This window comes from Lactuca virosa, chromosome 4, assembly GCF_052849685.1.
Source record: "Lactuca virosa cultivar CGN04683 chromosome 4, Lactuca_virosa_CGN04683_v6, whole genome shotgun sequence".
NCBI lineage: Eukaryota > Viridiplantae > Streptophyta > Magnoliopsida > Asterales > Asteraceae > Lactuca > Lactuca virosa.
Genome location: NC_136429.1, coordinates 262,521,236 through 262,547,694, shown reverse-complemented (window position 1 = coordinate 262,547,694; position 26,459 = coordinate 262,521,236).

The window sequence follows — 26,459 nt, the reverse complement described above, 5'->3', positions numbered from 1 at the left end:
AATCAATGTGTGAGCATGTGTGATGAACAACCACATATGAATTTATTGAATTGAACAAATTTGATTAACTATTGTTATAAGTCTTGCTTGATACGAACTGAACACTAGGAAACTTCTTAATTTAATCACTTGATCACTGTTTGAACTAACTTGTCTACTAAAGGATTGGTAATAATGAACATGAACCCAATCACTTTAGGAATCGGTAACCATTGACATATTGATCCATTGCACTTGCCACAAAATCAACCATAGGAATAAGTGAATCAAATCTAAACAGAAGTCTCTTTTATCATTGAATCTAGTTGTCCTTTCTTGTTCTTCTTAGTTGTTAATTGTCTTTGTTTAAGTGTTAAATTGATTGTTTAAGTTTCTAGTCTTGCAAAACTAGAGAACCCCCGTCTTTTATTAATTGTTTTATTTAGATAATATTAGTATTAATTTTAGCTGTTACCGTTCCCTGTGTTCGATACCCTACTTGCTTGAACTATACTATTAATCGATAGGTACACTGCCTTTCGTGTGTTTAATTTGTGTTTAAAGTAATAGGATTAAAACTAGTGCGTTTTACACACATCATTATGGCAGATGCGAATGGCACTTTGTGAGTCACAATACAACATAATTTTCTTCATGTTGGTTGCATAGTCACGCAGTTGACTTGTATCCATATGATTTGTGAAGTGCAAGCTGCAGCAACAACATACTCAGCTTCTGCTGTGGAAATGGAAACACATGTTTGCTTTTTCGATTGCCAGCTTACTAACTTCCCATCTAGTAGTTGACATCCACCACTTGTGCTTTTTCGATCAAGATTGCAACCTCCTAAGTTAGCATCAGAGAATGCTTGTATGAAGAAGCCTGTCTTCGAAGGATACCACAATCCTAACGAAGTTGTTCCTTTGAGATAACGAAATATATTCTTTACAGCAGTTAAGTGAGGTTCCCTAGGATTCGATTGATACCTAGCACAATTGCATACAAAAAACATAATATCAGGTCGACTTGCCGTGAGGTAAAGTAACGAACCTATCATGCTTCGATAAAATGTGATATCAACAACTGGTTGATCCAATGATGGATTTAGCCTTGTTCCAACAGCCATTGGTACTCTCAGCTTCGTGTTATTAGTCATTCCAAATTTTTCCAGCAGATTTTGTGTATACTTCTCTTGATTGATAAATATGCCTTTTCTGCTTTGACGAATGTTTAATCCAAGAAAATTGTTTATTTTCCCCATCATACTCATCTCAAACTGGCTTTTCATCAAAATTTCAAATTCTCTTGACAAAGCAGGGTCAGTAGATCCAAAAATAATATCATCAACATAATTTGAACAAGCATAAGATGATCCCGAAATTTCTTTTGAAAGAGAGTGGGATCAACTGATGCTTGTTTAAATATCGGTTGTTTTAAGAAATTGGTACGAGTTTCATACCATGCTCTTGGTGCTTGTTTAACCCATATATAGCTTATCTAAGATATAAAAATGATTATGGAATTCTTCGTTAATAAAACCTGGAGGTTGTTCAACGTACATTGTCTCTTCGAGTTCTCCATTAACAAAAGCATATTTGACATCCATCTGCTAGACATCAAAATCTTTGTGTGCTGTATAGGCCAAAAATATTCGAATTGCGTCGAGTCTTGCGACAGGGGCGAAGGTTTCTTCATAGTCTATACCTTCTTGTTGCGAATAACCTTTAACTACAAGCCTAGCTTTGTTTCGAACAACATTGCCATCTTTATTAGTTTTATTTTTAAAGATCCATTTTAAGCCCACAATAGAAACATCTTTTGGTTTGGGAATTAACCTCCACACCTTGTTTCTTTCGAATTTAGCTAATTCAGATTGCATAGAAACAACCGAATCAGGATGTTCCATTGCAGCATTGACTGATTTCAGTTCAATTTTCTAAATAAAAACATTGAACATGCAAAATTCCTGGTGAGTATTGAGTACCTCATTCTTTGCTCGAATTTGAGCTCTCGTCAATACTCCAGCTTGTGGATCACAAATAATTTGTTGATGTGGATGATTTCGTGTCCATCTGTCCATCGGAGGATATGGTGGATCAAAGTCCAAAGGTGCCTCTTCGAATGTTTCATCATTCTCTGATCCTGCAATTGACACATTATCAGTTGAATCATGAAAAATTTTGTATTCAAGATTTGAAGTATTCGTTTGTTTATCATTTTGCTCCCCTCGACTAAATTATCTTCTTGATGCTCCCCCTCAATATCAACATTCATTCTCCCATTCTCCCCTTCGAAAGTATGCTCCCCCTCATCATGAGTAGCCGATGTCAAGTGCTCCCCCTCCACTTGATCAGTTTGTAAAACTGGCAGACTTTCGTTAAAGACCGGGGAATTTGTTGTCGAGTGGTTATTAACACTTTGTTCTATTACTATCGAATCATTAGAATGTTTCGATGCTTCAGGAATTCAATTATCCTTAGCATGAATTTCAGCATCAATATCCCTATCAGGAGTACCAAAAATTAAATCATAATCAAAATCTAATGAATTAACACTTTCAGATTCAGAATTTGATTCATTAATGATTGGTTTTTGTTCAAAATGTTTTTCAACACTTTTGAGATAGTGATCATCGAATGTGAGATTAAATGTTTCTTCTATCTTCCTTGTTCTCTTGTTGAGCACCCTGTATGCCACATAATTATGAGAATATCCTATAAATATTCCTTCATCAGCCTTAGACTGAAATTTCGGAAGATTATCCTTAAGATTCATAATGAAGCACCTGCAACCAAAAACATGAAAAAATTTTACACTTGGTTTCCTGTTGTTAATGATTTCATATGGGGTGATATTGAATCTTCTATGAATAAAAGACCAATTTTGAGTAAACCAAGCAGTAGAAACAGCTTCTGCCCAAAGATATTATGGAAGATTCGCGTATGTCAACATCGTCCTTGCTGCCTCACATAATGAACGATTTCTCTGTTCGACAACACCATTCTGTTGAGGTGTGTAAGGAGAAGTGAAGTTGTGCGAAATTCCTTTATCAGTCAAAAACGAATCGAGAACCTTGTTCTTGCACTCAGATCCATTATCACTCTTGATTTTGCAAACCTTTTTCTTCAGACTTAATTCGATATGTTTGATGAAATCGATCATCACTTGGGCTGTTTCTGATATCAAACGAAGAAAATATACCCAAGTAAACCTAGAAAAATCATCAACAAAAACCAAATTGTACCTCTTCTTGTTGAGTGTTTCAACTGTCGAAGGACCACAAAGGTCAACATGAAGAAGTTCCAAAGGTTCGACGATCTTTGAATCTATCACAATCGGATGACCTTGTCTATGTTGTTTTCCTTGTTCGCAACCTGCACAAAGAGAATCATTACCAAATTTTAATACTGGAAAACCTCGAACAAGATCTTTTAACACCAATTTTTTCAGATTTTTAAAATTTAAATGAGACAATCTTCGATGCCACAGCCAACTTATATCAGATGAAGCCTTCGAAAGTAAACAAACAGAAGGAACACCAACAATGGGTTTGATGTCAAGTGTAAACATATCTCATTTTCGTTTTGATTTAAGAAGAACTTCTTTTGTTTCGATATTGGAGATGACACTTCCTTCTTCATTAAAAATAACTTGATTACCAGTTCCCACAACAAGTTACGAAACATTGATCAATTTGTGTTGAAGACCTTCGACATAAGCAACTATGTTGACTGTAAACTTCCTATTAGTCACTTTCCCATAACCTTTTACTTGACACTTGTTGTTATTTCCAAATTTCACCACAACAGTATTGTCCAGACTTCAAAAATCTCTCAGATTTTCCTTCATCCCGGTCATGTGACGAGAACAACCACTGTTGATATACCATTTGTCGTCGTATTGCTCGTCACACAAAACCTGCAATCATTTAAAGAATTTAGGTCCCCAAGGCTATTTGGGTCCTTAGTTATTAGAATAAAATGCTTGATGTATCGAAGATCCAATTATCCAGTTTCGAACTTTTATTCTGACACTATTAAATTAGTCCACATCATTATTTAAGGGTATCAAAATGTAATCTGTCACACCCCCAAACCGGAACGGCGGAAACGTTCGGGGGTGGATGACGTCATGTACAATATCACAACAATTGCATCATAGCAATAAAAGTAAACACAACAATTACATTGATTAAGTAAAACATTTACATCAGTTTGATTCATGTTTTTATACATCAAAACTATAACAAAAGTAAAAGACGTGACTCTATACGCTCCGTCTTCTCAAAATATGTATGTTGTACCTGTCTACTGATTTCCTGAGAATACAAGCAGTTTTGAAAGAGTATCAGCATAAAGCTACTGAGTTCATAAGCAATGTTTTTGTAATGAAAACCGGTTGATGAATCTATGAAAATGTTCATATGTTTCCAAGAAAATCCAATATTTTCTTTAGTAAAAGCATGATAATACCAGTTCCTTCTATGACCACTTAGTTCATACTGGCCATGTATAAACCAATATCGAACAGACAGTTGATTATGTGGATTTGCCCTAAGCCTACAACCAAACAAGGAATAGGAAATGAGGCGGAAACCACACATTCCACAACTATCGAATATTCTTCATACATAACCCTAATGCATAAACTAAGGAATTATAGAATTAACTATGAATATTTGTACTGTATCCTGTTGTAGTGTAGGAAAAACGTTAGTTTGTATGCTTGGTTACTACCAGATGTATTGTATACTGTGTTCTGTATGAAAACTTTTGTGTAGAACGTTCTGTATGAAAAACCTGGCAACCACCAGTATGTATAGTAGTTGTGTTACTTAGAGTAAGACCATGTATTTGAATTCCCTGGAATCCTCCAGTTGTAATATATGTTAGTTCTTTTAATTGAAAATAAAACTAAATGAAGGAATGAATCCCGTAAACAAATCGTTAGTTTATACTATTGTGAGTTCGTATAACCATTCTTGATATGACCTAGTGACCTTTACGACGTTCTTCAAGTGTCGGATAAATGACATTTGTCACCCCAGGCATGCCTGCCTAACTGCAGCTAGCAGTTCAGCTGTGGGATTATCAGTCTCGAATAAATCTATTCACAAATCTCATGCTCTCCCTCCAGGAGACTCTGGTTATACTATGATAGGATTTAACCTGTACCCCAAAGGGTACAATTGAAGTGTTGTCTCACAATCCTATACTAACTAGTTTACATGTAGTTATGTATTGATCTACTGTATTTAAACCCGTGTGTATACTGTATAAGGTAATAATTATATTTAAATAATTATTAAATGTTGTACTCTTACTGTAATGTATATCATAAACTAAGTCTGTCATAGTTTATGTGTTATGCTGTGTTACACTCTGAATTTGTAAAACTGTGTATTGAAAACCCAAACTATACCTATTATAGTTTGCGTGTATGATGTGTACTTGGTTTACATATTGATTTGAAAACTATGCAATTATGGCTATATGTTGAAAACTTCCCTTATGCTCTGCATGTTACAAAAGGGATTAAAATATCTAAATATTTTATAAAACATGGAAATCCATTAGTTGTACCAATTGCATAAGTTTTAAACTTGTTGAAATTGTTGTATAAGTTCATAAAATTATTTGTGTTTGGCTTGTATCCCCCCTGAAAACATTAAAATAGTAAAAGCATAGGGGTATGAACTCACCTGATTGTGAGTAATCGGGAAGATAAGATAGATATAAGATGCTTGAATTCACAAATGAAGTTCCGAAGCACAGTTGGATCCTATTAGGCATATATTCACATATATGTGCATTCAATTAGTGGTTATAACTATTAACAAGTATAGGAAACCACCTAAGATTGTAGGAAACACCCTAAATGAAGTGTTAGGCTCACAAATGGAAGCTTGGAAGGGGTTTATGGCCACCCAAGGATGGGTTTGCGGCCGTATATAGTTCACGGCCTCACGAGGTGTTAACGACCCTTATGAATCTATGAAGGGTTCACGACCCTTATGAAGGGTTCACGGCCGTGATCCCTTCAAGCTCATGAAGATGATGACGAAACTTGACAAATCATGGCTAGGATCTAGTAGTCTTTCAAGTATGACAAGATTAAGAATGAAACACTTACGTTTTTGAGGCTTTAGAGTGTTCACGGTTGAAGGTTTTTGAGAGAGAATGGACGTGTTCACGGTTGGGAGGAGGAGAAATGAGAAGAAAATGAGGTCACTTATATATAGAGGAGGTGGTTCACGGCCGTGAACCTAGTTTGCGGCCGTGAACACCTTGTGAGTGATTTTCTAGTTCAAATTTATCCTCCCGATCTCAAGTTAACTATCCCAAGCATCCATTCATACATTACACTCGGCTCAAAACTCTCAAACAGACTCTTAACAATACTAAAGATAGCAGAAACTAGTCTGACTTTGATTGAATTGAATGGATGTACAAGATTGAAATTTCGGGTTGTCACATCATCCCCCCGTTAGAGAGAATTTCGTCCCGAAATTCAAACATAGAATACAAATCATGGACTCGGAAAGAGATGAGGGTACTTCTGTTGCATTGAATCTTCGCGTTCCCAAGTGAATTCAGGTCCCCGTTTGGCATTCCAGTGAACCTTCACTATAGGAATTCGGCTTTGTTTTGTTCGTTTGACTTCCCGATCCATGATTTCTACGGGTTCCTCCACGAAGTGTAAGATCTTGTCTAGTTCGATCTCGTCGAAGGGTATCACAAGTGTCTCATCGGATAGACACTTCTTTAGGTTCAACACGTGGAAGACGGGATGTACGTTGCTAAGTTCCTGCTAGACGAAGTTTGTATGCTACGGGACCGATCCTAGCGAGGATCTCGAATGGTCCTATGTATCTCGGATTCAACTTTTCACACTTTCTGAAGCGTATCATGCCTTTCCAGGGTGAGACCTTCAATAGAACACAGTCACCAACCTGGAACTCCAAGGGTTTTCGTCTCTTATCGTCGTAGCTCTTTTGTCTATCTCTTGAAGATTTTAGTCATTCCCGGATTTGAATGATATTTTTAGTAGTTTCTCGGATGATTTCTGGGCCAGTGAGAGTGCTATCGGGGACTTGACCCTTAAATAGCTGTGTGTCACCCACCTTAGCCCAACACAGAGGGGATCTGCACTTACGGCCATAGAGGGCTTCGAACGACGCAACTTTGATGCTGGTTTGGTAGCTGTTGTTGTAGGAAAATTCGACCAAGGGCAAATGCGTGTCCCACGACGTGCCAAAGTCAATGACACACGCTCTCAACATGTCTTCCAATGTTTGAATGGTTCTCTCACTCTTCCCATCTGTCTGTGGATGGTAAGTTGTGCTTATATCCAGCTTAGTTCCAAGAGCCTTCTGTAGTGACTGCCAAAATCTCGAGGTAAACCTGCTATCCCGATCGGAGATAATGGACACAGGTACACCATGAAGGCGGACTATCTCTCGAATATAGATTCGTGGCAGTCTCTCCATCTTGAAGTTTTCTTTGATTGGCAGGAAATGGGCGGATTTAGTCAATCGATCGACAATTACCCAGATGACATCGTGCCCACTCGGAGACTTGGGTAACTTAGTGATGAAATCCATCGTAATCCTTTCCCATTTCCACTCAGGTATTTCTGGCTGCTGGAGTAGACCCGAGGGCTTTTGATATTCCACTTTCACCTTGGCGCAAGTTAGGCACTTGCTCACGAAGGTAGCGATCTCTGCTTTCATATTCAGCCACCAATAGAGTTGTTTAAGGTCCATATACATCTTATCTGAACCTGGGTGAACGGAGTATCTAGTCTTGTGAGCTTCGTTCATGACAACCTCCCTGTAACCGCCATACTTCGGGGTCCAGATCCAGTTCATGAAATAGTAAACTCCGTCTCCCTTGACCTCTAAGTTCTTTTCCATTCCCCTCAAGGCTTAATCCGACATGATTTCTGGTTTTAAGGCTTCCAACTGAGCCTCTCTGATTTGAGCGGATAGATGGGAATGGATGGTCATGGTCAGTGTCTTCACTCTACGACCTGAATAGTCTTTCCGGCTGAGGGCATTAGCTACCACATTGGCCTTGCCGGGATGATATCGTATTTCGAACTCATAATCACTGAGGAACTCTACCCATCGCCGTTGCCTCATGTTTAGTTCCTTTGGTTCGAAGATATGCTGTAGGCTCTTATAGTCATTGAAGACAGTAAACTTGGTTCCGTAGAGATAATGTCTCCAAATCTTTAACGCAAAGACCACTACTCCCAAATCTAGATCGTGAGTTGTGTAATTGACTTCATGTACTTTCAGCTGTCTCGAGGCATAATCAATAACCCTCCTCGCTGCATGAGTACACAGCGAGACCCAAGAATTGACGAATTTCTATGGGTGTCTTCGGTGCTGACCAATTCTCAATCGCTTTGATTTTGGAAGGGTCCACGTGTATGCCTTCTTCGCTAACCACGTGACCAAGGAAAGTTAGCTTTCGGATCCAGAATTCGCACTTAAAGAACTTCGCATACAACTTCTCCGCCCTTAGAGTTTCTAGCACTAGCCTCAAGTGCTGTCTATGATCTTCCTCACTTCGGGAATAGACAAGTATATCATCAATGAACACTATCACAAACTTGTCCAGGAAAGTGCGGCACACCTGATTCATCAGATCTATGAATACAACGGGTGCGTTGGTTAGACCAAAGGGCATCACTATAAACTCATAGTGACCATACCGAGTCCGAAAAACTGTCTTGGGAACATCATTCTCATGAACTCGCAACTGATGGTACCCTGATATTAAGTCTATCTTTGAGAAGTAGCCGAATCCTTGAAGTTGATCGAAGAGGTCGTCGATTCTGGTTAGGGGATAACGGTTCTTGATGGTAAGCTTGTTCAGTTCACGATAATCTATGCACATCCGAAAGGATCCATCTTTCTTCTTCACAAACAAGACCGGGGCTCCCCAGGGCGAGGAACTTGGTCTTATGAATCCTTTGCTGAGCAGATCATTGAGCTGGCTAGATAACTCTTGCATTTCTGCCGGCACTAGACGGTATGAGGATTTAGCTACGGGAGTAGCTCCAGGAATTAAGTCGATACGGAACTCGACTTGGCGCTCGGGAGGGATTCCGGGAAGATATTTGGGGAAGACATCAGGAAATGTGACAACCCGATATTTTTCAAGTCAATGTAACATTCAAAAAGTCAAATATAATGAACTATTTGGAATCAATGAAATTAGCGTCAAAAATGAAGTGTTCAAAAATCTAAATTGGGATGCATAAAGTGTTAGATATCGTGCCAAGGTTTCCAAAATATAAAGAACACTCAAATCCGAGTTATAACAAAGAAGTTATGACCAATCGAAAATCCACGACACACCCGGTAAAACACTGTTAAGCGTAAAAAGTGAAACTTCAATAAAATACTTTTTAGTCTTAGGTATCTAAACGAAAGTCGTAGATTACGTTAAACCGTGAGCATGCATAAAAAAAATGCCCAAATCTGACTTTGTATGAGGAAGTTACGATTTTTCTAAGTTTCGGAACAACGGTAGATAGCAAAAAACTCAAAATAAAGATCGAGCGATTTTTAGCCAACGCAACCTAAACGAGAGTTGAAGGTCTCTACAATAGTAGTACATTGGTAAAAAGGCAGACGAAAACGGACATCGGATAAAGAAGTTATGGATTTTTAACGGAATTATCCTGTCCCGGCCTATTAAATAAAATATAATTAAAAATAAAATCAAAACTAGCCGACGAAGTCTAAATGAAAGTTGTAGAGTATATTCTCACCTACGCGTGGATATAAAGAACGTCAAAAACGGAGCTCGTATGCGAAAGTTATGCATTTTTGAAGTTTTTGGCACGCATTACGAGGCTTATCCGAAGGAGTACGCCCAACGTACTTCGGAATACACCCAGCGTACTAAATGGAGGGCCTCGGGCCAGCCACGTCGCCCCTACCGCTCTACTGCCGTCCCATCCGAAGACCGGAGACCTTGACGTCATCGCTGACGTACGCCCCGCGTACTTCGGTGTACGCCCAGCGTACGAGCGCAGTTTTCTCTCCTATAAATAGCATGCGAGACGTCCGACTTTCCTTGCCCATTTCCTCTTTCTCTCTCACTCTTACTCCACGTTTGGCATCCCGAGACGATCCCGACTTCCCGGTTTCATACCTCAGTCCCGACGAAGGTCCGAAGCTCCGAGATTCCCGAGAATTACACCACTTTCCGGTCGAAGTGCCGCCCGAGAAAAATCTCGTTTCCTTCGAATCATCACACTTTCCAGGTGAGTTCATACCCCTACATTTTCACGTCTTTTCATGTTTTAAGGGGGGGGGGAATACAAGTGCAATACGAGAAAAACTTATCGTTTTATACGTATTTAAATACATCATTTACATTATTAAAAGTGTTAAATAACATCGATATCAACGATACACTTTACTTGCGAAGTTGGTATTACATCTAGTTTTTATCACCAAATGGAACACACTTTCGGAAAAACTATAATGAGTATAGTTTACGGGTTATTCATTACATCTTTACGTAAACATTGTGAAAATGAAATACTTTCATCTACATGAAATATAGACTTTTCTTTTCGTAAATCTATTAAGTGTTGTGAGACATTCAGCTTCAACATACTCACAAGTACGCATTTCAAGTCCTGTATTATAAACCATAATCTCTTGGAGGGAGAGCGTGATACTTGTGTATAGATCTATACGAGATTGACAATCCCGCACCTAAACTGTTAGCTACAGTTAGACCGGCAGATCTAGGGTGACAAACGTCATAACACTACAACGCCTGAAGAACGTTGTTACAGGCAGTCTGGGTCAATAGCATGGTTATAAAACTCACACGGAGTATTAAAATAAGTTCGATTTACGAGACTCTTGAATGCATTCAGTAAATACATTATTTGAGCATAAATACACTTTCACCATTTGAGCACGAAAGATACTATTGCACTCCAGCCTTTGGAACTTTTTCAAACTATATGTAGAAAATATTGGATTTTCTGGAAAACACGCTCAGTTATTTTTACTAAAGGACATACAAATTTCAGTACAAAAACGCTTATGAACTCACCAACTTAATTGTTGACACTTTTTCAACACTACTTTTATTTCTCAGGGAATCAGTAATACAGGTAACCATCAGCTTTTGGAGAAGGAACGCTAAGGCGTCTATCATCAAAACATTTTAAATCATCATATTTCTAATATTCTTTTGAAACATGTATTACACGCAACAATCTAAGTTTTTATTATATTTATGATGGTTGTGTTTACTTTCTTTACAATATTCAACTGTTATGATACTACGTGAAGTCACCCACCCCCGAATGTTTCTGCCATTTAGGTTTGGGGGTGTGACAGATTGGTATCAGAACATTGTTTATAGTGAACTAAGTATATCGAACCACATAAGATATACAAACTATAAATGCAAAGGGACCAAAAACCCTCTGACAAAACGTTTTCATAAACGATACTTTTAATAAATTAAAATGATATATATATATATATATATATATATATATATATATATATATATATATATATATATATATATATATATATATAAAAGTATAAATACACGCATGCATCGGTCTCGTATCATAGCAAAGATGTTATAAAAAGTATTAAGGCAAGTTGCGACACTACGACTAGGCCTCGGGGTACGTAATCAAATCGAGAATAAATATAGCCTGATCAACTATATTTATCCTGGATGTGACCAACGTATGTCAGGGAATGGTCGTCGTGAGCAACAAGTCGAAAACTTACCAAAGAAAAATACTAGAATCAAACTTACAAATTTGAAATACTATAGGAGTATTTTAAAACCATAAGAACTATAATAATCGTGCGAACCTCGATATTTAGTTAAATTTAGGAAATCGTCAAATAAATAAAAAATTTATTTATCAAAACATACCTTTTTACTCCCAAGTTTTTATAAAATTCTCTTACCTCTATTTCTCGACTAGACAAAATGGCAGGATTTCACATTCCCGGGGATCCCTACTACCCTAACCAGGGTAATGGAGGCTGGATTGAAGAGGACCCAAAGGAAGATCCCGAAGAGATTCCCGAGGAGGAGCCAGAAGAGGATTCCGAAGAGGATCCCGAGGAAGACCCAAATGAAGAGGCAGAAGAGGAAGGAGATGGTGGAAGCACTGACTCGGAACCCGAGATCTACAATCCTCCCCGAGGAGCAGCAAATCCCCAAAGGAACTTTCAGGGCCCGGCGCCCCGCTGGGCTGTGGATCTGAAGCGATGGAGCAGGGAACAAGGGCAACGCCCACCCTACGGCATGGCACGAGGCTTTTATAACCTCAACAACGGGGGTTCTGCTAACAGAGCACTCACTGTCATGGTTCGTCGCATTGCCAACCAAGGCGAACAAGCAATAGCAAATGCCAGCCAACTCTTGGACATTGGGGCCACCGCTGCTGTCACTGCGGTACGTCTTCGCCGTTTGGACGAAGAACGTGAGCGCACAATAGAGCACACCTTTTCCCTTCAGAAAGACATTACTGCTGCTAGAACCGAAGTAAGGGAGTTCCGTAAGAACCAAGCCGCAATGGAGAGGCGTATCATCGAGGCTGAACGACAAGTAGCCCGAGCTAAGGCATCCACAACCACATACCATGGTCCGCAGCGTGCTACCCGCTCGGAGTAGAGCGTGTACTACTGGCGCTATATTTTTACCTATCGGCTAAGTGTTGGTGTTACCTTTTCTTGTATAAATGTAAACCCGATGGATTGTAAGTACACAATTCGGAGGCCGGAATGCTATCAAATTTTCCCATTTTCATTGATGTACCCTAGACCCATAAAAGGTCAAATTTTCCTGATCGTTGTATCATATACTAATATCAATGAAATTGACACGCATTTATTATTTCCTTGAGTATTCCATTTAATTCTTAAAAGAATCATACACTTATTTTTGAAAGTTTCCATTATCATGCAAAAACCAGAAATGTTCAGAACTAAAACCTATAATACTAAAATCTTCCATAATCATTTCTAATGACTTATCCAGAATTCGTCTCTTAACTTGTGGCAGAATCATGCCACCAAGGAGAAATCCCCGACGCTTCAATACAAACGGAGCACCAACACCACCTCCACCACCCCCTCCATTAATGGATGCTGCTACCTTTCCGGCTGCTGTAACAGCTGCCGTAACCGCAACAATGGCACAAATGAGTAACAATGGATCATGAGGAGGAATAAATAGCTCTACTAATGGCCAAAACCAAGGTCGCTCCGGGGAATGTACCTATAAGGACTTCTCCAACAACAAACCCATCCCCTTTAATGGAACTGGGGGAGTGATGGCTCTATCCCAATGGATAGAGAAAACGGAAGCTGTGTTCGAGATATGCTCATGCCCCAAAGAAAGCAAAGTAAAATTTGCTGCCTGTACTTTCTCTGAACGAGCCCTAACGTGGTGGAATGGCCACGTCAAGTCACTAACTCTGGTGGTAGCAAACTCCATGGGTTGGGAGAACCTGAAGCATATGCTACTACGAGAGTACTGCCCAAGGGGCGAGATCCAGAAACTTGAACAGGAACTTTGGGAATTGACTATGGTGGGCTCGGATCTCACAACCTATACGAATAGGTTTAGTGATTTGACAATACTTTGCCCAGGGATGATGGCCCTAGAAAGCAAGAAGGTGGAAAGGTATATCTGGGGGCTGTCACCCCAGCTTCGAGGAAGTGTGTTAGCTTCCAAACCCACGACGTTCGACAGTGCCAAACAACTAGCACAATCCCTCGTCGATCATGGGGTCTGCCAAGATGTCACGACCATCGTCCCGGAACCAACCAAAGGAAGCAACAACAATAACAACAATGCTAACAACAACAACAAGAAGAAGTTCTGGAACAAAAGGAAAGGTCAAACTTCGCAAGAACCTTCAAAGAAACAAATAGTGGCGGTCCATGCTGCTACTGCCCCCACTGCTGTCCCTGTTACCCCTACGCTAGTAAAACAATATGCTGGGAACCTACCAAAGTGCAACAAATGCAATTACCATCACAACAGGAATTGCCGGGAGATGCACTATAAAAACTGCGACAGGAAAGGGCACACTGCCCGATTCTGTAGGGCACCGGCGCCACCAATCACCCAAGTTCCTAGTGCTGGAGTAAGCCAGACATCTTATGGGTGTGGGGAAACTAGGCACTACAAGAGGGATTGCCCTAAGGCAAAGAATGTTGGTGGTGTAGGAAGAGTGCTGGCAATAGGGCGGAACGAGGCAATAGCCGATCCCACAGTGGTTACGGGTACGTTTCTCCTCAACAACATTTATGCATGCATACTCTTTGACTGTGGTGCGGAGAGAAGTTTCGTGAGTCATAAATTCAAGCACTTACTTAATCAAAAACCCCAAGCACTCAATAAAATATTCACAGTAGAAATGGCAAACGGTAAAACGGAAAGCGCAAACGATATGTACATAGGCTGTACGTTAAATTTAAATGAACACTCATTCCAAATCGATCTTATGCCGATTACTATAAGAAGTTTTGATGTCATTATCGGTATGGACTGGTTAAGCCTTCACCATGCCGATATACTTTGTCACGAAAGGGTCGTTCGCCTCAATCTGCCAAGCGGCAAAACTCTTATCATTTATGGGGACAAACCCAGTACCAATTTACAAATCATCTCTTGCGTCAAAGCCCGAAAATACCTTCGCAAAGAATATGATGCCTTTCTAGCCCACGTGGTAGACAAGAAACGAGCAGTGAAAGACATTAAAGACATTCAGAAAGTCTACAATTTCCCCGACATTTTCCCTGAAGATCTTCCAGGAGTCCCACTAGAACGTCAAGTCGAGTTCAGGACCGACTTGATTCCCGGAGCTACCCCAGTAGCAAAATCGCCGTACCGTCTAGCACTGGCAGAAATGCAGGAATTATCTAGCCAACTGAACGAACTTCTAAGAAAAGGATTCATTAGACCGAGCTTCTCACCATGGGGAGCACCGGTCCTGTTCGTAAAGAAGAAGGACGGATCTTTTCGCATGTGCATCGATTACCGGGAACAGAACAAACTCACGATCAAGAACCGATATCCCTTACCGCACATAGACGATCTGTTCGACCAACTACAAGGAGCGAGCTACTTCTTAAAGATCGATTTAAGATCTGGGTATCACCAGCTGCGAGTCCTGGAAGGAGACATTCCCAAAACGGCATTCCGAACTCGCTATGGTCACTATGAGTTTGTAGTGATGCCCTTTGGATTGACAAATGCACTGGCAGTGTTCATTGACTTGATGAACAGAGTATGTCGTCCTTTCCTGGACAAATTTGTGATCGTATTCATAAATGATATACTCATCTATTCAAGGAGCAAGGAGGAACATAGCCAACACCTCCGACAGGTCTTGGAAACATTAAGGACAGAGAAGCTTTACGTAAAATTCTCAAAGTGCGAATTTTGGATTCGGAAAGTAGATTTCCTAGGTCACGTGGTCAGCAAGGAGGGGATACACGTGGAACCTTCCAAAATCAAGGCAATCGAGAACTGGACAACTCCAAGGACTCCAACGGAAATCCGACAATTCTTGGGCCTTGCCGGGTATTACCGGAGGTTCATACAAAACTTCTCAAGGATTGCTAAGCCACTTACCACCCTGACTCAGAAGGGTGTAACCTTCAGCTGGGGAGAAAAACAAGACGTTGCATTCCAAACACTAAAGCGAGCCCTATGCAGCGCACCTATATTATCTTTGCCAGAAGGAACAGAAGACTTCATGATCTACTGTGATGTGTCAAACCAGGGACTTGGATGTGTCCTGATGCAACGAGGGAAGGTCATCGCATACGCCTCGAGACAGCTCAAGACGCACGAGGTCAATTATACCACGCACGATATCAAACGAGGAGCAGTCGTTTTCGCTCTAAAGATTTGGAGGCACTATCTCTACGGCACGAAATGTACGATCTTTACTGATCATAAAAGCCTTCAACACATCCTCAGTCAAAAGGAACTCAACATGAGACAAAGACGGTGGGTAGAACTACTAAACGATTACGAATGCGAAATTCGTTATCATCCCGGGAAAGCTAATGTAGTAGCTGATGCACTCAGCCGAAAGGAATACTCGGGCCGCCGAGTGAAATCCTTAACCATGACGATCCATTCACACCTATCCGTGAAAATCAAGGAAGCTCAAATAGAAGCCTTGAAATCCGAAAATGTGGGGAATGAAGCCTTAAGAGGGATGGATAAGAACCTTGAAGTCAAGGATGACGGGGTTCGCTACTTCACGAATCGGATCTGGATGCCGAAGTTTGGCGGATTTAGAGATGTGGTCATGGATGAAGCCCATAAGACACGATACTCCATACATCCCGGTTCAGATAAGATGTATATGGACCTTAAGAAACTGTATTGGTGGCCGAACATGAAAGCCGAAATTGCTACCTATGTAGGCAAATGTTTGACTTGCGCCAAAGTCAAGGTGGAATACCAAAAGCCCTCGGGATTGTTGCAACAACCGGAAAAACCCGAGTGGAAGTGGGAGCGGATAACCATGGACTTCATAACCAAGTTACCCAAGACGGCAAGCGGACTCGACACCATCTGGGTGATCGTCGACAGGTTAACCAAATCCACACACTTCCTACCAATCAAACAAACGGATAAACTGGAAAAGCTAACCAGAACATACATCAGAGAGATTGTACGACTGCATGGTGTACCAATATCCATTATCTCGGACCGAGATAGTAGATTTACCTAGAGGTTCTGGCAGTCGCTACAAAAATCTCTAGGAACAAGGTTAGACATGAGTACCGCTTATCACCCACAGACCGACGACCAGAGTGAGAGAACCATACAAACCTTAGAAGATATGCTAAGAGCTTGTGTGATCGATTTTGGTAAGGCGTGGGACACCCATTTACCATTGGTCGAGTTTTCGTACAACAATAGCTATCACACTGGCATCAAGGTTGCCCCATTCGAATCCTTCTACGGCCGTAAGTGCAGATCACCTCTGTGCTGGGCTGAAGTGGGTGACACACAACTAGCAAGAGGACAAGCAACCGACATCACTCTCACTGGACCAGAAATCATAAGGGAAACCACGAAGAAGATTGTTCAAATCCGGGAGCGACTGAAGGCTTCAAGAAACAGACAAAAAAGTTACGCGGATAAAATACGGAAACCCTTGGAATTCCAGGTTGGGGACCGGGTACTACTAAAAGTCTCACCCTAGAAGGGATTAATACATTTCGAAAAGCATGGGAAACTCAACCCAAGGTATATCGTACCATTCGAGATCCTTGCCAGGATCGGCCCGGTGGCATACAAACTTCGATTACCGCAGGAACTCAATAACGTGCACCCTACCTTTCACGTATCGAACCTAAAGAAGTGCTTGTCCGATGAGACCCTCGTTATCCCTCTGGACAAAATTGAAATCAACGAGAATATCCAATTCGTAGAAGAGCCAGTAGAGATCATGGATCGGGAAATTAAAAGAACTAAACAAAGCCGCATACCCATTGTGAAGGTCAGTTGGAACGCCAAGCGAGGACCTGAATACACCTGGGAACACGAGGATCAGATGAAACAAAAGTACCCGCATCTTTTTCCGAGAACTCTATCTTAGATTAAATTTCGGGACGAAATTCCCTCTAACGGGGGATGATGTGACAACCCGATATTTTTCAAGTCAATGTAACATTCAAAAAGTCAAATGAACTATTTGGAATCAATGAAATTACGTAAAAAATGAATTGCTCAAAAATCTAAATTGGGATGCATAAAGTGTTAGATATCATGCCAAGGTTTCCAAAAATATAAAGAACACTCAAATCCGAGTTATAATGAAGAAGTTATGACCAATCGAAAATCCACGACACACCCGGTAAAACACTGTTAAGCGTAAAAAGTGAAACTTCAATAAAATACTTTTTAGCCTTAGGTATCTAAACGAAAGTCGTAGATTACGTTAAACCGTGAGCATTCATAAAAAGAACGCCCAAATCTGACTTCGTATGAGGAAGTTACGATTTTTCTAAGTTTCGGAACAGCGGTAGACAGCTAAAAACTCGAAATAAAGATCGAGCGATTTTTAGCCAACGCAACCTAAACGAGAGTTGAAGGTCTCTACAATAGTAGTACAATGGTAAAAAGACAGACGAAAACGGACATCGGATAAAGAAGTTATGGATTTTAAACGGAATTATCCTGTCCCGGCCTATTAAATAAAATATAATTAAAAATAAATCAAAACTAGCCGACGAAGTCTAAATGAAAGTTGTAGAGTATATTTTCACCTACGCGTGGATATAAAGAACGTCAAAAACGGAGCTGGTATACGAAAGTTACGCATTTTTGAAGTTTTTGGCACACATTACGAGGCTTATCCGAAGGAGTACGCCCAACGTACTTCGGAATACGCCCAGCGTACTAAATGGAGGGCCTCGGACCGGCCACGTCGCCCCTACCGCTCTACTGCCATCCCATCCGAAGACCGGAGACCTTGACGTACGAGGTACGCCCCACGTACTTCGGTGTACGCCCATCGTACGAGCACAGTTTTCTCTCCTATAAATAGCATGCGAGACGTCCGACTTTCCTTGCCCATTTCCTCTTTCTCTCTCACTCTTACTCCACGTTTAGCATCCCGAGACGATCCCGACTTCCCGGTTTCATACCTCAGTCCCGACGAAGGTCCGAAGCTCCGAGATTCCCAAGAATTACACCACTTTCCGGTCGAAGTGCCGCCCGAGAAAAATCTCGTTTCCTTCGAATCATCACACTTTCCAGGTGAGTTCATACCCCTACATTTTCACGTCTTTTCATGTTTTAAGGGGGGGGGGGGAATACAAGTGCAATACGAGAAAAACTTATCGTTTTATACGTATTTAAATACATCATTTACATTATTAAAAGTGTTAAATAACATCGATATCAACGATACACTTTACTTGCGAAGTTGGTATTACATCTAGTTTTTATCACCAAATGGAACACACTTTCGGAAAAACTATAATGAGTATAGTTTACGGGTTATTCATTACATCTTTACGTAAACATTGTGAAAATGAAATACTTTCATCTACATGAAATATAGACTTTTCTTTTCGTAAATCTATTAAGTGTTGTGAGACATTCAGCTTCAACATACTCACAAGTACGCATTTCAAGTCCTGTATTATAAACCATAATCTCTTGGAGGGAGAGCGTGATACTTGTGTATAGATCTATACGAGATTGACAATCCCGCACCTAAACTGTTAGCTACAGTTAGACCGGCAGATCTGGGGTGACAAACGTCATAACACTACAACGCTTGAAGAACGTTGTTACAGGCAGTCTGGGTCAATAGCATGGTTATAAAACTCACACGGAGTATTAAAATAAGTTCGATTTACGAGACTCTTGAATGCATTCAGTAAATACATTATTTGAGCATAAATACACTTTCACCATTTGAGCACGAAAGATACTATTGCACTCCAGCCTTTGGAACTTTTTCAAACTATATGTAGAAAATATTGGATTTTCTGGAAAACACGCTCAGTTATTTTTACTAAAGGACATACAAATTTCAGTACAAAAACGCTTATGAACTCACCAACTTAATTGTTGACACTTTTTCAAAACTTCTTGTATTTTTCAGGGAATCAGTAATACAGGTAACCATCAGCTTTTGGAGAAGGAACGCTAAGGCGTCTATCATCAAAACATTTTAAATCATCATATTTGTAATATTCTTTTATACATGTATTACATGCAACAATATAAGTTTTTATTATATTTATGATGGTTGTGTTTACTTTCTTTACAATATTCAACTGTTATGATACTACGTGAAGTCACCCACCCCCGAATGTTTCCGCCATTCAGGTTTGGGGGTGTGACAGGAAAGTTGCAGACTTTGGGGACGCTCTCGAGGTCCTTAAGTTCCCACTTTTCATTAACAACATGGGCTAGGAATGCATGACACTCCTTCCGCAGATATTTCTGGGTTTTGATGCATGAAATGATACGAAAGTTTGATCTGAGTTTATAACCGTAGACAATGAGGGCTTCGCCAGAGGGCAGATTGAGACGAACGGCTTTTTTATAACAAAGGATATCAGCACGATTGGGGCTCAATCAATCCATGCCGACGATGATATCGAAGCTTTTTATGGAAACTGGCATGAGGTCGATTGGAAAAGAATGATCGTATAAGGTAAGGGTACGTCCTATGAATATGTCGTTAGTGTTGAATAAGGTGTCTAAGTCCATAACTATTTCTGGTATGTACTTGACCCGACCCGGCATGGTCCATTTGGGTTGCATGGCACCATGCAATTGGATAAACTAAAATGAGAGAAATAACACTTATGGTTTATTAATATATTATAAGTTCTAATATATTAATAATATTATTTAATTAGTTTGATCAAGAATTAATTTAGAATTAATTAAGTGATCAAAAGATAACTAATTAAATATATGGGTAGATTATGTAAATCTTCCATATCTTATATAGTGGGCTAAGAGGCTCCATGGATTATCTAGTTGGGTTCCACCCATAGGATGCTCCATGGGAGTTACAAACCCATGAGTCATGGAAATGAACAGTCATGACACATTAGGGTTTACATGGTGTAACCCTAGATGTGTCAACACTATATAAGAAACCCATTCTCCACCAAAATTGGCTACACATAAGAAACAAGAGGGCTAGGCCGATTTTAGAAGTGTGTATTCTCTCTAAAGTCATTCCAAAAGCATTTGGTGTTGTGTGAAGCATTTGAGGCATCACACTTGGGGTGCTAGGCTCACAAGGTTTCAAGGATCATAAGCAACAACAAGGTAAGTTATTCTATCTTTCATGCAAGTTAAAATTTGTTCCCCATGTATGCTAGATAGGAATATAACCTTGGAATTCAACTTTGCATGATAATTAGACAAACATAGATCCAAGGTTATTGGGGTTGCATGTACACTTAGGAAGTGTTAGAATGCTCAAAATCCATTAGTTAGTACTCTCTTTCTTTCCGTTAGCCATCTCGACGGTGAATGTTTCAGTTAAAGGTTGGGATTTACACTTGAGTAGATGTTTAAATGCATGACTAACAAAACTTCTATATGCACCAGAATCGAAAAGAATGGATGCATAAGAGTTGTCGAGGAGGAACGTACCCGTAACAACGGTAGGATCAACAACTGCCTCCTCCTGGCCCATCGCTAGCACTCTCCCTGTGTTGCCAACTATGGTTTTTTTGGGGCAATTCCTTTTGAAGTGACCGACCTCCCCACAGCCATAACAGGCTTGACCGGTTCCCGTTCCAGAAGCTTGATTGGTTGGTTGGACTGGTGTCTTGCAGAATCAAGCTGTGTGTCCCTTCTTACCACAGTTGTTGCACAACATCTCCCGACACTGCTCATGATGATGGAAGTTGCACTTGTCACACCGTGGAAGAGTACCAGCATATCTACTGGCAGGTGCTTGAGCTGCAGGAACAGCGGCATGAGTGGTAGCAACATGAACTGCCAATAATTGTTGTTTCTTGGAGGGCTCCTGCGAAGACTGCCCTTTTCGCTTGTTCCAAAACTTCTTCTTTCCACCACTCGCCTTTGGTGGTTTGGGAGTGGGTGCCACTTGATCGAGACTAACCCTGTGATCTATCAAGGTTTGCGCCAGGTACTTGGCGCTGTCAAAAGTGGAAGGCTTAGCAGCCAAGACATTTCCTTGAGTCGGGGGCGTCAATCCCCAAATATACCTTTATATCTTCTTGCTTTCCGGGGTGACCATTCCCAGACATAGAAGAGCCAGATCACAGAATCTAGCTGTGTAAGCGGCAATGTCGGAACCCTTTATCTTTAGGTTCCAAAGCTCGTGCTCTAATTTATGCATCTTGCCCCTTGGGCAGTATTCGGCAAGCATGAGTTCCTTCAAACTCTCCCAACCCATGCCATTTGCTACATGAAGAGTTAGGGATTTGACCCGACTATTCCACCAAGTCAATGCTCTGTCAGTGAAGGTGTAGGCTGCAAACTTCACCTTGTTTGCCTCAGAACATGCGCAAATCTCGAAAATGGATTCGATCTTCTCCAATCATCGGGTTAGGGCAATGACTCCTCCGTTGTAGTCGAAAGGTTTAGGCGTGGCATTCATGAAGTCTTTACAGGAACACTCCTTCGGGTGTCCCTGGCCTCCACCAAGGTTTTGGGGATCGGGTCCACTTCCTGGTCCGCCTACGCCACCCGAGTTTATTTGCGACATTGCAGCAGCCACATCGGCCGTAACTGCTGCCTGGAACAATGCAGGATCGAAATGAGGAGGTGGTGGTGGTGGAGGGTTGTTGTTCTGTTTGTTGGGTCTCTTCCTGGGAGGCATCTTTCTCTAAAAGATACAAGGGAAAGAATGACGATATGCCTCCTATATGATCATGAATCGAATATTTTTGAGCAAGATATATCTTAATCCTACAACGATAATAAAGACCTATAATGATAGCTACTAACATTAACAAGGAACTGCAGGTCTTTCGTTATAAGGATTTGTACTAATAGTGATGACTCGGTGCAGTGCTATAGTACCATAAAATACTCCTATAGTATTTTAATTATATTTTTTCATTAGGATAGGATTTGGTGAGTTTTAGACTTGTCGCAACACCACAGTCACTCCCAAACACATGTTAGTCATATCTCGGACAAATATAGTTGATCAGGTTATATTGGCCCCACATATGGCTACATAATTGCCCAGGTTTAACCGTAGTGTCCAATTCGCCCTAAATACTTTTATGTACTTCCTACTATGTTATAGTTTCTTGTACGTATGTATACTTGTATACTTCTTGTAAAAATACTTGTATATTTTCAAGTATACTTTTAGCTTCAGAGCAATTAGGCCCCTTTAGTGTTTATAGTTGTATACCATGTAAGGTTCAATATACTTAGTTCACTATAAACAAGAGCTCTGATACCAATCTGTCACACCCCCAAACGGGAACGGCCGAAACGTTCGGGGGTGGATGACATCATGTACAGTATTACAACAATTGCATCATAGTAATCAAAGTAAACACAACCATTACATTGATTAAGTAAAGCATTTACATCGGTTTGATTCATGTTTTTATACATCAAAAGTATAACAAAAGTAAAAGACGTGACTCTATACACTCCGTCTTCTCAAAATCTGTATGTTGTACCTGTCTACAGATTTCCTTAGAATACAAGTAGTTTTGAAAGAGTATCAACATAAAGCTGGTGAGTTCATAAGCAATGTTTTTGTAATGAAAACCAGTTGATGAATCTGTGAAAATGTTCATATGTTTCCAAGAAAATCCAATATTTTCTTTAGTAAAAGCATGATAATACCAGTTCCTTCTATGACCACTTAGTTCATACTGGCCATGTATAAACCAATATCGAACAGTAAGTTGATTATGTAGATCTGCCCTAAGCCCACAACCAAACAAGGAACAGGAAATGATGCGGAAACCACACATTCCACAGTCTATCGAATATTCTTCATACATAACCCTGATGCATAAACTAAGGAATTATAGAATTAACTATGAATATTTGTACTGTATCCTGTTGTAGTGTAGGAAAAACGTTAGTTTGTATGCTTGGTTACTACCAGATGTATTGTATAGTGTGTTCTGTACGAAAACTTTTGTGTAGAACGTTCTGTATGAAAAACCTGGCAACCACCAGTATGTATAGTAGTTGTGTTACTTAGAGTAAGACCATGTATTTGAATTCCCTGGAATCCTCCAATTGTAATATATGTTAGTTCTTTTAATTGAAAATAAAACTAAATGAAGGAATGAATCCCGTAAACAAATCGTTAGTTTATACTATTGTGAGTTCGTATAACCATTCTTGATATGACCTAGTGACCTTTACGACGTTCTTCAAGTGTCGGATAAATGACATTTGTCACCCCAGGCATGCCTGCCTAACTGCAGCTAGCAGTTCAGGTGTGGGATTATCAGTCCCGAATAGATCTATTCACAAATCTCATGCTCTCCCTCCAGGAGACTCTGGTTATACTATGATAGGATTTAACCTGTACCCCAAAGGGTACAATTGAAGTGTTGTCTCACAATCCTGTATTAACTAGTTTACATGTAGTTCTGTATTGATATACTGTATTTAAACCCGTGTGTATACTTGATAAGGTAATAATTATATTTAAATAATTATTAAATGTTGTACTCTTATTGTAATGTATATCATAAACTAAGTCTGTCATAGTTTATGTGTTTTGCTGTGTAACACTCTTAATTTGTAAAACTGCGTATTGAAAACCCAAATTATACCTATTATAGTTTGCGTGTATGATGTGTACTTGGTTTACGTATTGATCTGAAAACTATGCAATTATGGCTGTATGTTGAAAACTTCCCTTATGCTCATCATGTTACAAAAGGGATTAAAATATCTACAATATTTTATAAAACATGGAAGTCAATTAGTTGTACCAGTTGCATAAGTTTTAAACTTGTTGAAATTCTTGTATAAGCTCACAAAATTATTTGTGTTTGGCTTGTATCCCCCCTAAAAACATTAAAATAGTAAAAGCATAGGGGTATGAACTCACCGGATTGTGAGTAATCGGGAAGATAAGATATATATATGATGCTTGAATTCAGAAATGAAGTTCCGAAGCACAGTTGGATCCTATAAGGCATATATTCACATATATGTGTATTCAATTAGTGGTTATAACTGCTAACAAGTATAGCAAACAACCTAAGATTGTAGGAAACACCCTAAATGAAGTGTTAGGCTCACAAATGGAAGCTTGGAAGGGGTTTACGACCACCCAAGGATGGGTTTGCGGCAGTATAGAGTTCACGGCCTCATGAGGTGTTCACGGCCCTTATGAATATATGAAGGGTTCACGACCCTTATGAAGGGTTCACGGCCGTGATCCCTTCAAGCTCATGAAGATGATGATGAAACTTGACAAATGATGGCTAGGATCTAGTAGTCTTTCAAGTATGACAAGATTAAGGATGAAACACTTACGTTTTAGAGGCTTTAGAGTGTTCACGGTTGAAGCTTTTTGAGAGAGAATGGACGTGTGCACGGTTGGGAGGAGGAGAAATGAGAAGGAAATGAGGTTACTCATATATATATATATATATATATATATATATATATATATATATATATATATATATATATATATATATATATATATATATATATATATATATATATATATATATATATATATATATATATATAGGAGGTGGTTCACGGCCGTGAACCTAGTTTGTGGTCGTGAACACCTTGTGAGTGATTTTCTGGTTCAAATTTATCCTCCTGATCTCAAGTTAACTATCCCTAGCATCCATTCATACATTACACTAGGCTTAGAAACTCTTAAACATACTCTTAACAATACTAAAGATAGCAGAAAGTAGTATGAGTTTGATTGAATTGAATGGCTGTACAAGATTGAAATTTCGGGTTGTCACATAATCATTCAAAGATTTAATGTCAACATCCACATGAACCTCATTCTTCTGAGTTTCTTTCTTACTGACTTTGTCTGTCGAAATTTCTCTCCATTTTTGAACAGAAGGATTTGATTCTTTCGAAGAAGAACTTTCATTTGAGGATTCATTTAGATACTTCTCAGATGCATCCTTGATTTGTTCTTGAGAGAATTTCCTAGATTGAAAACTCTTTCCCTTCCCTTCCAACCAATGATTGATATTTTAAACATCTGTTTTCCTTTCACAAATGTAGCTTTTGTGGTTTGTTTCGAAGGTGGGTTTTGAAAATTAGGTTGATCAGGCTTGAAAGATTCATTTCTTCTCCCTTGAACTTTGAATTTCTCAAAGTGTCTTGTTGGCTTTCTTGTCGAAACATGAGGATCATAACGATTCTGAAATCGGTTTTGATAACCAACGTTATTCTTTGGAAAAACTGTTTGTGAATTTGAAAACTGATTTTGATGGAACACGATGATAAATCTTATGTTTGTTTGATTGAAAATCACTTCTTTGAAAATTATTTTGTGAAAACCTTGGATTGTTTGAATTCTTAACAAAATCTTTTTGTTGACTTTTCACATAACTCTCATGATAAGAAGTTTGAACATTTGACTTTTGATTTGTTTTCGAAACATGTTCCTTGTCTTTAGAAAAATCTTTTTGTGATTTCGAAGGTTTTGACATTGATTTCTTTTCACCGAAAATGAATTTTGTGAATTTGTCTCAACAGATTCATACTTTTTCTTTTCAGATATTTTGGAAGAAAAATTCTGTTGTTTCTTTTTACACACATAAGTATCCCAATAAGCCTTGTTTCATTCCTTATTCATTGAAATCCCATTTTCTTGTGAAATCTTTTGAATCTTTTCTTTTTTACTTTGAACTTTTTCAATTGGTTTTTCAGAAACTTTAACTTTCGTTTGTTTTTCAACCTTTGACATTTCAGTTTTAACCACCCAAG